The sequence below is a fragment of the Sceloporus undulatus genome, chromosome 7 (assembly GCF_019175285.1).
Source record: "Sceloporus undulatus isolate JIND9_A2432 ecotype Alabama chromosome 7, SceUnd_v1.1, whole genome shotgun sequence".
NCBI classification, from domain to species: domain Eukaryota; kingdom Metazoa; phylum Chordata; class Lepidosauria; order Squamata; family Phrynosomatidae; genus Sceloporus; species Sceloporus undulatus.
The window spans coordinates 48,569,225-48,581,076 of NC_056528.1; the positions used below are offsets into that span (position 1 = coordinate 48,569,225).

At 44.7% G+C, this 11,852-nt stretch overlaps 1 protein-coding gene across 1 annotated transcript in view; it reads left to right on the forward strand.

Annotated features, from left to right (window-relative positions):
• The first annotated feature begins 743 nt into the window (after window positions 1-743).
• Window positions 744-11,852, forward strand: part of PAK3 (p21 (RAC1) activated kinase 3) — an 80,931-nt gene continuing 69,822 nt past the window's right edge. Inside the window, exon 1 of the mRNA XM_042480410.1 lies at window positions 744-998. The gene's annotated coding sequence lies outside the window, so the exon portion shown is untranslated. The remainder of the gene's footprint in view (window positions 999-11,852) is intronic.

An 11,852-nucleotide genomic window follows, 5' to 3' on the forward strand; every position in this document is an offset into this window, starting at 1 on the left:
CCCGGTAAGAATCCTGCTCCTCAAAAGTGTGTCTGTGTGGCCATGCCATCCACTTGTGCAAATTTACATGTTGGATGTTTGAGCAATGCCAGTTAAAACAGTGTCAAGCTGGATTATTTTTGCAGGGCACATCCTCCACTGACTCCAGGGACTAGCAAAACCATCTCTGAGGATGCCTTGGCCAAAAAAACCCTATGATGAAACCCATGGAGTCACCATAAGCCAACAGCCGACGAGGGGAGGTACACTTGGGGAGACCACCAATGAATCCCATTGTGCTGTAGGCTCCATTTCAGAGGAAGGGACTGGCCGAACCATCTCTGAGGATGCCTTGGCCAAGAAAACCCTGTGATGACACCCATGGGGTCACCCCAAGTCAAGAGAGGGTCTTGAAGGCACCTGGGGCAGCACATGGCTGGACCATCAATGAGATTGAGTAGGATCTCCTCCTCCCGGGAATCAGGGGCTGGATCGGGTTCCTCTGCCTTGCACCTGGATCTGAGAAGGATGCTGCTCTTCTCCTACCTAACAAAACACCCCTCCCTGTCTTGGCACCTGGGCATCCCCTCATCATCCAAAAATGCCCGCTGCAGCATCCTTCCTCCTGCCGGCTGCGCATGGGATGAATGGAAGGCAATGAATGGCATGGATTACCCCCCCCTCCCTGGGCTGATCTCATTGACTGGAGGAAGGGGAAGGGTTTCACTTCCGCCTGGCTGCAGGAGGAACCACCAACCCAGCCCCCCTTCCCCCAGCATCTCCTCCAATGCTCTTGAGTCTTTCCTCCCCCAGCCAAGAAAGGAAGGGGGTCCCCTCTCCCTTCCTCCCCCAGCCCTATGGGAATCCGATGAGGGCCCCTCGAGATCTGGAAGACCACCCCCAGCAGCATCCTTCCTTTGCCCCTCATTGCAAAGAAGAGGCGTCCCTGGTGTCTTCTTCGCTGCAGCCTTGGTAGATCGGGGCCTCCCTGTCATCCTTTGCAAGGGAGACCAAGAAAGGTCTGTCCATTTTGATGCTTTTTGGATGGGAAATGAGGGGCTTTGGGGGCAGGGGTCCTGGAGCTCTTGGTGTCTGCACTACAGAGGAAGCAAAGCCATATATGCATGCACGTATCTATCTATCATCTATCTATCTATCTATCTATCTATCTATCTATCTATCTATCTCCCCAAAGCAATGATGTACAACTAGAATTCAAGCTGTTTGCAACAAAAAGACAGGGCCTCTCTGCCAAGTCTTTCTGTTTCTGCAGAGAAAAGTCAATGGCAGCTGGTTTGGATCCAGGTTGTCTGCTTTCCAAGTCTTTTCCAACTTATGGTCAACCTAAGGAGAAACTATTGCAGGGTTTTTATTTTGGTATGTATCTTCAGAGGGGAGTTTGCCATGGCCGTCCTCTGAGGCTGAGAGAGTGTGACTTGGCCAAGCGCACCCACTGGGTTTCCATGGCTGAGCGGGGATTTGAGCACCACTCTCCGTCCAACGCTCAGAGCACTGCGCCACATTGGCATCCCCTTTGATCCATTACAGCAACAGCAAGAAACAGCGCCACAACTACAACTGCCCAGCAAGGAAGTCAAAGCACACTCTTTGTTGTCATGGTTGTGTGTCCTTGTTTTCAACTTATGGTGACCCTAAGGTGAGCCCATCATGGGGGTTTCTTGGCAAGATTGGTTCAGAAAAGGTTTGCCATGGCCTTGTCCTGAGGCTGAGAAAGTGTGACTTGACCAAGCTCACCCACTGGGTTTCATGGCTGAGTGGGGATTCGAATCCTGGTCTCCAGAGTCCAATGCTCGAACCACTGCACCCTATTGGCATCTCCTTTTCATCTAATATAAAAGGTATTTTTCCTACCAGTTAAGGTTCTGGGAGGTGGAGAGGTATGTCTGGGGCTGCATCTGTTGCTGTTGTTGTTGCGTGCCTTCAAGTTGTTTCCGACTTATGGCAACCCTAAGGTGACCCAATCACAAGATTTTCAAGGAAAGGTTTGTTCAGATGAGGTTTGCCATTGCCTTCTCTTGGGGCTGAGAGAGTGCGACTTGCCCAGAGTCACCCAGTGGGTTTCATGGCCACGCTGGGAATTGAATCTTGGTCTCCAGAGTCATAGTCCAACACTAAACCACTGTGCCATGCTGGCATTTGCATGAGATAACGAAAACCCTGTGATAGGTTCGTCTTAGGGTCGCCATAAGTCGGAGATGACTTGAAGGTACACAACAACAACAACAACAACAGGAAACTTTCATTTGTGGGGGATTGGGTGTGTGTGTTTCGATCCTGCTGAGAGTGGACCACTGGTTTAACACACCATAAGGCAGCTTTCTATGCTCCGAAGAGCGTGTAGGATTGAGGTTTTGCAGCACAACCCTAAACCAGTTAACGCAGAGGCAAGCCTCACCAAATTAAATCAGCTAAAAATCCCAGAGTATCTTAATGAGGAACCTATTTATTATGGCCTGAACTTTCCTGGACTGGTTCCATGTAAGAAAAATGCATGCCATAATAAATGTGTTCCTTGTTTTTATTGTGGTGGACTTACCCTGATATCACTTTGGACCGAGGAGGGAATCCTGTGGCCCTCTAGATAATAATAATAATAATTATTATTATTATTATTATTATTATTATTATTATTATTAATACCCCGCCTCTGCAATGAGATCGAGGTGGCTTACAACAGTATTAAAAAGCACTAAAATACAATAAAATACAATGCCCCATACCCACTCACCCACCATAACCAATGAACCGCAACAATAAAGCAATACAGACGCTGTTGGATTGCAATGCCCAGCATTTCTCATCACTGGTCATGCCATCTAGGGATGCTGGGAGTTGCAGTTCTGCAATACCTGAAAGCATTGCACTATTTCCACCAATGCCTTTGGAAGATATTATCAATTAAACCATACTCGCCAATGTTTCATAGATGAAACCTGGATGGCCAAGCGATAGTAGAGTACCTCTCTAAATGCAGAAAGTATTTTGCTGTGTTCTTCAGATACATGGAGACGATTCTTTTCCTGAGATGCAATGCATGAAAGGTGATGCCAAAACATACGCATCAACTCTCAAAATACGTGTCCCCAAATTCCCTTTATTATTTGTCGCTTGCGGTTGAAATGGATTCATATCTCGGGGTTGAAAAATGGATTCAAATGTGAGGTTGCTGTTCTATGTTGCTGTGTTAAATCAGTATGCAAGCTGACCTATATTTACATCAGTAAAATCATAACCAGCCCTAGCACAGTAATTCAGGCAAGATGCTACTTTAGAAAGTAAATAGGGAATTCAGCATTGAATTGTCCCCTTGCAGGGCCTAAATACCTGAAATGCACCAGATCCTATCTGATCTTTGGAAGCAAAGCAGGGTCAGCCATGGTTAGTCTTTGGATGGGAAACTGACAATGAATTCCAGGTACTGTAGGCAACACTGAAAAGGAAGGAACTGGCAAATACCATAGGTAGATAAAAACCGACTATATATATTATCACAAGACAAGACAATCACCATCATGAATGTATTATTATTATTATTATTATTATTATTATTATTATTATTAAGTTTTATTTGTATAGTGCTGTAAATTTATGCAGCTCTGTACATACAACCAGTTAAAATAGATAAAACCAACCCACCGATGGTGCACATTGTATGGAAATAATTAAATATAATGCACATTAGTACATGTTAACATTCAAGCAATAAAATATAGCAGACAACAAATTAAAATAACATTAGATTATTAGACTACTGATGATTCTGTTTTCAAAATGTATTTGGTTGTTGTTGAAGGTTTGCACAGAACAAGGGGGAAATTATTCTCTCCCTGCCCTTCTTCTCCTTTAGGCAACTTTGCATGATCCCAAATGCATTCAGAGAGTCACAGGCAAAGCCAGATAACAGCAGCCGAGGGAGATCAGTATCCAAACAGGCTTCCCAGTATAGCCTTGAGAACATCATGTGTTTTGATGCTTGGAATTTTAAATAAGACATATATGATATAAATAGGTATCATGTGGCCTCACAAGTCTCTTCAGCCATTTTGCCTCGAGGAAGGTATACGCAGAACAGGGTTTTCGCTTTAGCAGCACCCAGAGCATGGAAGAACACGACTGAGTTTCTTGTGATGGTGAAGATTTTGCACCATCGTGTCCTTTCCCAGTAGACTCAGGCAAAAGCAAAATGCTGTAGTATCTCCTATTAATTGCTTTTAATAACGTTTGTCATCTTGACCACACTCTGACGAAGAAGACCCATCTTGGTGGTTGTTCCCACATTGTGGAGGGTTGTGTTCCGCAACACACTGGATAGCTTTTTGAACATCATGCGTTTTGGTAATGGGCCATGCTCAGACTTTTAAAAAGCCATATATGTGGCATAATGGTTTGAGTGTTGGACTACGACTCTGGAAACCAGGGTTTGATTCCCCGCTCGACCATGCAACACATTGGGCAACCTTGGGCAAGTAGCACAATCTAGCATCAAGGGAAGACAATGGCAAACCGCCTCCTAACACACTTTGCCAAGAAAACCCCATCGCCTTTGGAAAAGACTTTAAGGCACAACAACAACATGTTATAAATAGATATCATGTGGCTTCAAAAATACCTTGAAATAAGGATCTTGAAATATTTTGCCTCTAGCAAGGTGATGTTTCAATGCTGTTTCTCCAGAAAGGAATGGAGGCTGGGACAGGGATTTCTCGGCAGCATCACTCCAGCTATGGAAATCCGTCTCAAGGCCATCCTCTGAGGCTGAGAGATGGTCACCCAGTGGATTTCCATGGCCAAGCAGGGATCCAAATCCTGGTCTCCATAGTCATAGTCCAGCGCTCAAACCATTATACCACATTGGTGGAGTGTATACTATATTGGTGTACCTAAGTTGTAGAACCAACCTGGTGTAGTGGTTTGAGCATTGGACTACGTTTCTGGAGACCAGGGTTCGATTCCTGCTCAACCATGAAACCCATTGGGTGACCTTGGGCAAGAAATCACACTCTCTCAGCCTCAGGGAAGGCAATGGCAAACCTCCTCTGAACAAATCTTGCCAAGAAAATCCCATGATTCATTTGCCTTAGAGTTGTGATACGTCAGAGATGACTTGAAGGCACACAACACATACACAAACCACAAAATTACACACACACACACACACACACACACACGTGTGTGCGGTCAGAGATGGCTTGAAGGCACATAACATACACAAACCACACACACACACACACACACACACACATATATATATATGAGATCAGGAGACAATTCACCATAATGCACTAATAATCCTATTTCTAAAATGTATTTGTTGGAAAGTTTTACAGAAACACATTGCTGGGTATTACTATTTTAATATAAAAGCATGTGCTGCATCCCTTTAGTGTGAACTTGAAAGGAGCGGTCAAAGAGGTTGAGCCATTTTTGAAAATGGGCTTCGGCACCACGGATTGTTCCTTTACAGTTCGGACTAAACCCCGGAGTAAATTCATTGCCTCTCCCTTGCCCCGCAAGATCCCCTGCTCCTTGGCTTCTCGGGTCACAAAAGCTGCGAGGGGTGGATTCAACTTTTGTAGCTCAACGCTGCTCCTAAGCTGCTTAGAGCAAGAGCCCCGCTTAAGCTTCGACAAATGTTAAGAATGAGCTAGAAATTGCAGTTCTCATCATGCCAGGATCTCTGTAGAGAGAAAAGGCAGATCTCTCTTCTCTCTTCTCCACTTCGAAAGTCTTAAATCCAAAAGATTCCAAAATCCAAATCTTTTTTCATGGGTGGCTGAGATAGTGACACCTTTGCTTTTGGAGGGTCCAGTGTGCACCAACTTTCTTTCATGCACAAAATTATTAATTATATGGTGTTAAGTCACCTTCAGGCTATTTGTATACATTGGATATGAAGCATAAATGGAGTCTGTGTTTATGCTTGGGTCCCATCTGTAAGATATCTCATTATGTACATATGTGCAAAGAAAGGCATTCCAAATCCACCAAAATCCAAGGTCCCAAATACTTCTGGTCCCAAGCATTTTGGATAAGGGAGACTTGACCTGCATCTTTATTGGGACAACTAAAAAGCACAAAATGCAACTTGAACCTGTGCAAGTTACATACTCTCAGCCTCAGAGGAAGGCAATAGCTAACCTTTTCTGAACAAATCTTGCAAAGAAAACCCCAGGACAGGTCTTAAGTCAGAGGCAACTTGAAGGCACACAACAATAACACCAAAGAACATGGACTAGCTTGGCACCACCATGGTTCAATGCTATGGAATTCTGGGAACTGTAGTTTTGTGAGACATTTAGCCTTCTCTGTGTGAGAGCTCTGGTGCCACAACAAACTACAAACCTCAGATTTCACTGCCGTTGAGCCATGGCAGTTAAAGTGGTGCAAAACTGGATTGTTTCTGCAGTGCAGATACAGCCTGGGGACCTACAGTAGGCTAATTGCGACTCTTGGCTAGGGTTTCTGCAAGCTGCAGTCCGAAGCGTCTGGAGGGCCCAGAGTTCCTTGGCTCTACTCTATGGTCTGCTGGCTACTCCGGTGAGTTAATTGGAATGTGCAAATTCATCTTAGCTTTTTCTGTAAAGGGAAAGAGGAGAAAAGGTCTCATTTGCATTTCTTTCTTATAAAGGAGAAATCCACTGAGGTCTGTGCCATCCACTGCTTTTGCCTGACCCCATTTTCAATCAGCCCCCGTTTTCATGCAATTAACGGTGTTATTATGGGCCAAAACGGACTTTGCTAATGAAACCTTTTCTGACAGGCCAGTGAACCTTGACTTGTGCATGGCAACATATTAAAAATCAGCTAAATGCTGATTGATTATATATATGTGTGTGTGTGTTTCAAGAGCAGTTGGCCTGCGGCTTATTTTATGCAAAGGTTGGCTGGAGTGAATAATGAAGTGGTGTCTGTCTTCCATAATGAGACAGGTGTTTTGATGGTGGCCCAATGGAAAGCAAGGATTAACCTACATATCCACAGGGATGGCCCATAGTGCCCAGCTTGGTCATGCCAGGCAAGGATTGCTAGCATGCCATGAGAAAAGAAAGTGCTTTTGAGGTTCCTTGCCATGACACTGTAAGTGGACCTACCCTTACTCTCCATCCAGCTTCCTCTGAAGAGGGTACTTTTTTGGGGGAAGGAGGTATTGGGGATAAGAACCAGCATGGCATAGTGAAGTGATGGTGAACCTTTTAGAGACCGAGTGCCCAAACTCAAAGGAGTTCCAGCAATGGGTGTTACCAAGTGCCAGGGGCAGAACTTGGTAACGGGTGGGAACAGGTCTTCTGAAGGGCAGGATTTCCACCTTCTCGGGGCAGGACTTTTGCCTTCCGGGGTCGGGGCCTCTGCGGTTGGGACTTCATTAAGTTAAAGGACTGGCCGACTTCATCTGGTACTTATAGTTTAGCCGTTCATCAGTCTCTTTTCTAATGTTTGACAACAGTCAAAGATAAACAGGAATCAAGCAGGCACGCATAGCAGTTTTTGGACTTCATTGTGTAATAGTTTATTAAAGGGAGTTGGAAGAGAATAGAAGCAGTTGCTCAGGGTGCCCACTTATACATCTCCAAGAATGAGAGGACTGGAGATTTCCATGGTCCAGGTAAATGGGGTTTCCTCTTTAGAAGCAAAAGCCGACCAACAGAGTCTTTATAAATGGCCTTCAGTGGACGCAGAGTCACTTTTGAGTAGAGGAGGAGGAGGAAGAAAGCAACCAGAACCTCCTTTGACAGGTTTTTCTCTGAACAGATCAAGGTTTGCAAGATGGCTTCTTTGTCCATGCTGCGCTGCTTGGGCCAAATGATTGCCTTATTCCGGCACAAGATTGAATACGACAATTCTTAGTATGTTTGGGACAATTAGAACCATGGAAAGCAACCAACGTGTCACTAATATTCTGGATGGCTTGGCATTAATAAAGCCCACTGATTTCTCGGTGCCCAAGGCTGAGACCTCCAGAGGAACAGATGGTGCTGAGGATGCCTTCCACGCATTAGCATGACAATAGCGGCATGGGGGCATGGATTGCTTTGAGGCAAAGCTTTATCTGGTGCGCACAACCCTTTTCATTCTCCCAAATGGGGCATCCGCCTTTGGGGTTTCCCTCCTCTCCTTCTGATTTAAGTAATCAGCATTTAGTTGCTTTGGGTGAGACAAATGGGCTTCTTAATCAAACCAGTCAAGAAAGGGAGGGACTCTCTTTGTAATCTTTGGAAGTTTACTCTTTGTTGGGTGGAAGGAGAAAGAAATGAGCAACGTTTGACAGATGAGAAGCCCCGATGCGCCAGATGAGTCCTGGTTCTTCGAGGAGCAGACGTGACATTCTGCTTCTAATTTCATGAGCAATCGGTTGCATATGTCACAAGTTGCCAAAATAGAATGAGATCTTCAGTGGGGTTATCTCTAGCTGCAAGTTCTGGAGCAGCAGGAGCTTTTCTGTGTAACACTCATTGGTGGTTCCTATCTAACCTCAGTTAGGGGCACTTAAGTCCAGAGATGGCTGGTGGCTTCCATGTCAGTGTGGTGGTGAATCTATGGGGCTAGACAGATTGGCAGAAAGGGGTGGTGAGATGCCGCCCCTTTTTACCCCCGATGGAGATTGTGGCAACCAAATGCCACAGCCTCCGGGAGGCCTATAAAGAGCCTGCTCCCGGTGGGTTCTTTTTAGGCCATGTGTGGGGAGCCATTGGCGCACTCATGTGTGATGATGATATCTGCATGGCATGGCGCTGTTTGGGCACTGCACCACTCGGATGTCATAATTGTGTGCCCCGTATGGATGAGTGCGTGCAGTGATGGCAGCCAGGGTGCAAGGTAGGGTTGCTGAGCATGTAAATGCTCAGCCCCTGCGCACCCCTACTTCAGGCCGAGGCCGGTGAAAGCATCCTTCCGTCCAGGCCCTGTGTCAGGTTTTTAAAGGACTTTAAAGGAGCTGTCCAACACGTGGAACTAATGTATAATCCAAAGATGTAGCCATGTTAGTCTGTAGAATCAGTCTGTGGAGAGATCTTGTAGCACCTTTGAGACCAACTTGAAAGAAAGAAGTTGGTAACATGAGCTTTCATAGACTTAACTCTACATCTTCAGGTGCATTTGGTGCAGTGGAAAGCCAGGCCTAGATATGCCCTTGGCGTGTGAGAATGTCGATTCAAATTCAAAATCCTTTGTGTATGGAAAGGAAGTGGTGGGTCCAGTTTTAAGGATGGTTGTTTGTGAACAAAGGCATTGGAAACTAGACTTTGTGTGTGGAAATGAAGCTGGTGCAGACCAATCCTGTGATTTACCTGTATAAAACTCCTCTTGATACATTAATAATGGGTCTCACTTAAATCAAACTGGTGTAGATGACATATTCTTCACCCATAGGCAATGGGGAATCAAAGCTCTCGCAAGGAGCCCCAGTGCTTCTCCTGGTGCTAGAAACTATTCTCTCTAGACTATGTCATCCCTTGACCATGATCCAGAAGCAGTTTGAGAAATATCCCTTCTGATTAGCAATCCAGTCAAATTAAAGTCACAGGCTCCCTCCCTTCACCCTGCGAAGGTTGCTTTTCTCTGCCCAAGCCTTGCTAACCAGGGAAATTTGTCAACTTACACCCAGCAACCAAATTAAATGTAGGCTTTTGTCAAAGCGCCGCCGTCCCTGTCTGAAAGCTCAGAGGGGTACGAGTGTTGACAGCCCTTGGTCTAATTTTAGCTTTAGGTTAGTGGCTGGTTTTTAAAAAGTCCCACTCCCCAGCAAAGTCAAGCAAAAACAGGCTCCCAAATGAGATCCCGAACCATCCCTTATCCAAACGCATGGGCTATCTGCTCACCTTTTCCGAAAGGAAGGCTGGGTATGTGTACCATTCGATTGCTTGCATGAGTAAATAAATACATACATAAGAGTGCAATTCATTTGGACCCCAGAAGAAATTGTTTTATTTAAGGTCAGGCTATTTGGCCTTCTAACCAGAGTCTGAGGCAAAGGTCTTAGTGGCCTTCAGGCTGCATACAGCCAGTGGATCCCTCCTTTCTGGCCTCTGGACCCCTACTAGTCCCTCAAAACCTCCCAACCCCACCAATTATTTCTTTATATAAAAATTCAGTGCAATTTTCAGATGTATTTCACCCAAAATGTGGGACAGGAAGCCCTCAAAATGTAATAAAGTACCCCCAGACTCCAACAGAAAGCCATCGTCTTGGTGTCTTGGGAGTCATCTTGGCTTCTAGGGAGAGTTCAGGCTTGAGTTTCTCTAGGACTGTCTTTTTAGCAGACCATGATGTCTGTAGAACCTTCCTCCAGAACCACATTTCAGATGAGTTCATTGTCTTCCTATGGCCTTTTTTTTTACTGTTCAACTTTCACAACCATATCTAACAAGTAGGAAATACAATGGCATGGACCATCTTGACTTTAGTATTCAATTAAATATCTTTACGCTTCAGGATCTTGTCTAGTTCCTTCTTATCTGCTCTTCCAAGTCTTGATCTTCTTCTGATTTTTGACGAATGGCCACAATGTCTTTGTTGCCTGCCTTAAAGTTATGTAAATCATCTGTGTTCTTACAGTGCCCAGAATTCCATTGCATTGAGCCAGGGCAGTTAAAGTGGTGTCAACCCGGATTATTTCTGCAGTGTGGATGGAGCCCGAATCAGTGGCTCCTCTACTTCCTTTCTTGACTCTGGGACCAATTCTCCTGCTTACTTAAAACTACTTTCAAATGACATTTTAGAGGCATTGTAAATGTTTTATCTCGGACCCTAAGAAATAAATATCAAGAAATAATGAGTAGTGTAATGAGTTACTTTTTAAAGATGGCAACAAATGACTTCTTCAGCCCACTAGCAGTTAAAAAAAGTATTCCTTCTGCCAGTATATGATGAAAAGTGAACAAAAGTGATGAGTAGTTTAATGAGCGATGTTTTAAACATTGCAACAGGTAACAACAGACTACTTTTTCAGCCCAGGAACAGGCAAGAGAAAGGGATTGGGAGATTCAGCAGAGGGTTAAGTCGTTTGCATTGTGTTTTTTCACCTCTGTTCCAAACAACCGAACCTTGGAAGTCAGCCTTGTCAGAGGAATCAAAGTGTATCTCTGTCCTCTAATGTCTATAGGCGATGGCATGGTTTTCCCAGTACATTAAGCTCATGTTTTTTTGCTAGGACAAGCATTGAGCCCTGAAAAGCTAACTTTTTCACAGCTCTGTCGTTTCCACCTTTTGTGGCCATTTATTTACAAAATGGATTGTTGGGACGAAATCCCATTGCTAGTTCCGACTAAAGTAGACCCATTGAATCAGTTGCTCAGTGAACACTTATGTGAAACCCAATGATTCCATAGTGTGGGCCCTTGGTATCTGCTGGCGTTTGGTTCCAGAACCTCCGATGGATTCCAAAATCCATGGATGTTCCATTAAATACAATGGCCTAGTAAAATGATGTCCCGAGGGCCGACTGTAGCATCTCAGAGCCATAGAGCTGGAAGGGGCCACAAAGGTAATCTAGTCTAACCCTTTGCCATTGAATACATCATTAAAGCACTCCTGAAAGATGCCCTTTCAAAATCTGTTTAAAGCCCTCCAAAGAAGCTGCGTCTTTCGGGATCCCATTACAGTCGGCTTTCTGTATCCGCAGATTCTGCATCCATGGGTTCAACCATGCATAGCTTGAGAATAGTTTAAAAAGGTATACATTCCAAAATGCAAGCCTTAATTTTGCTACTTTAGATAAGGGATATCATTTTACTATGCCATTGTATATAACGGGACTTGAGCATCTGCAGATTTTGGTATCCGTGTGGGTCCTGGGACCAAACATTTAATGTTGTAAGCCACCTCGATCCAATTGGAGAGGTGGGATATAAATAAAA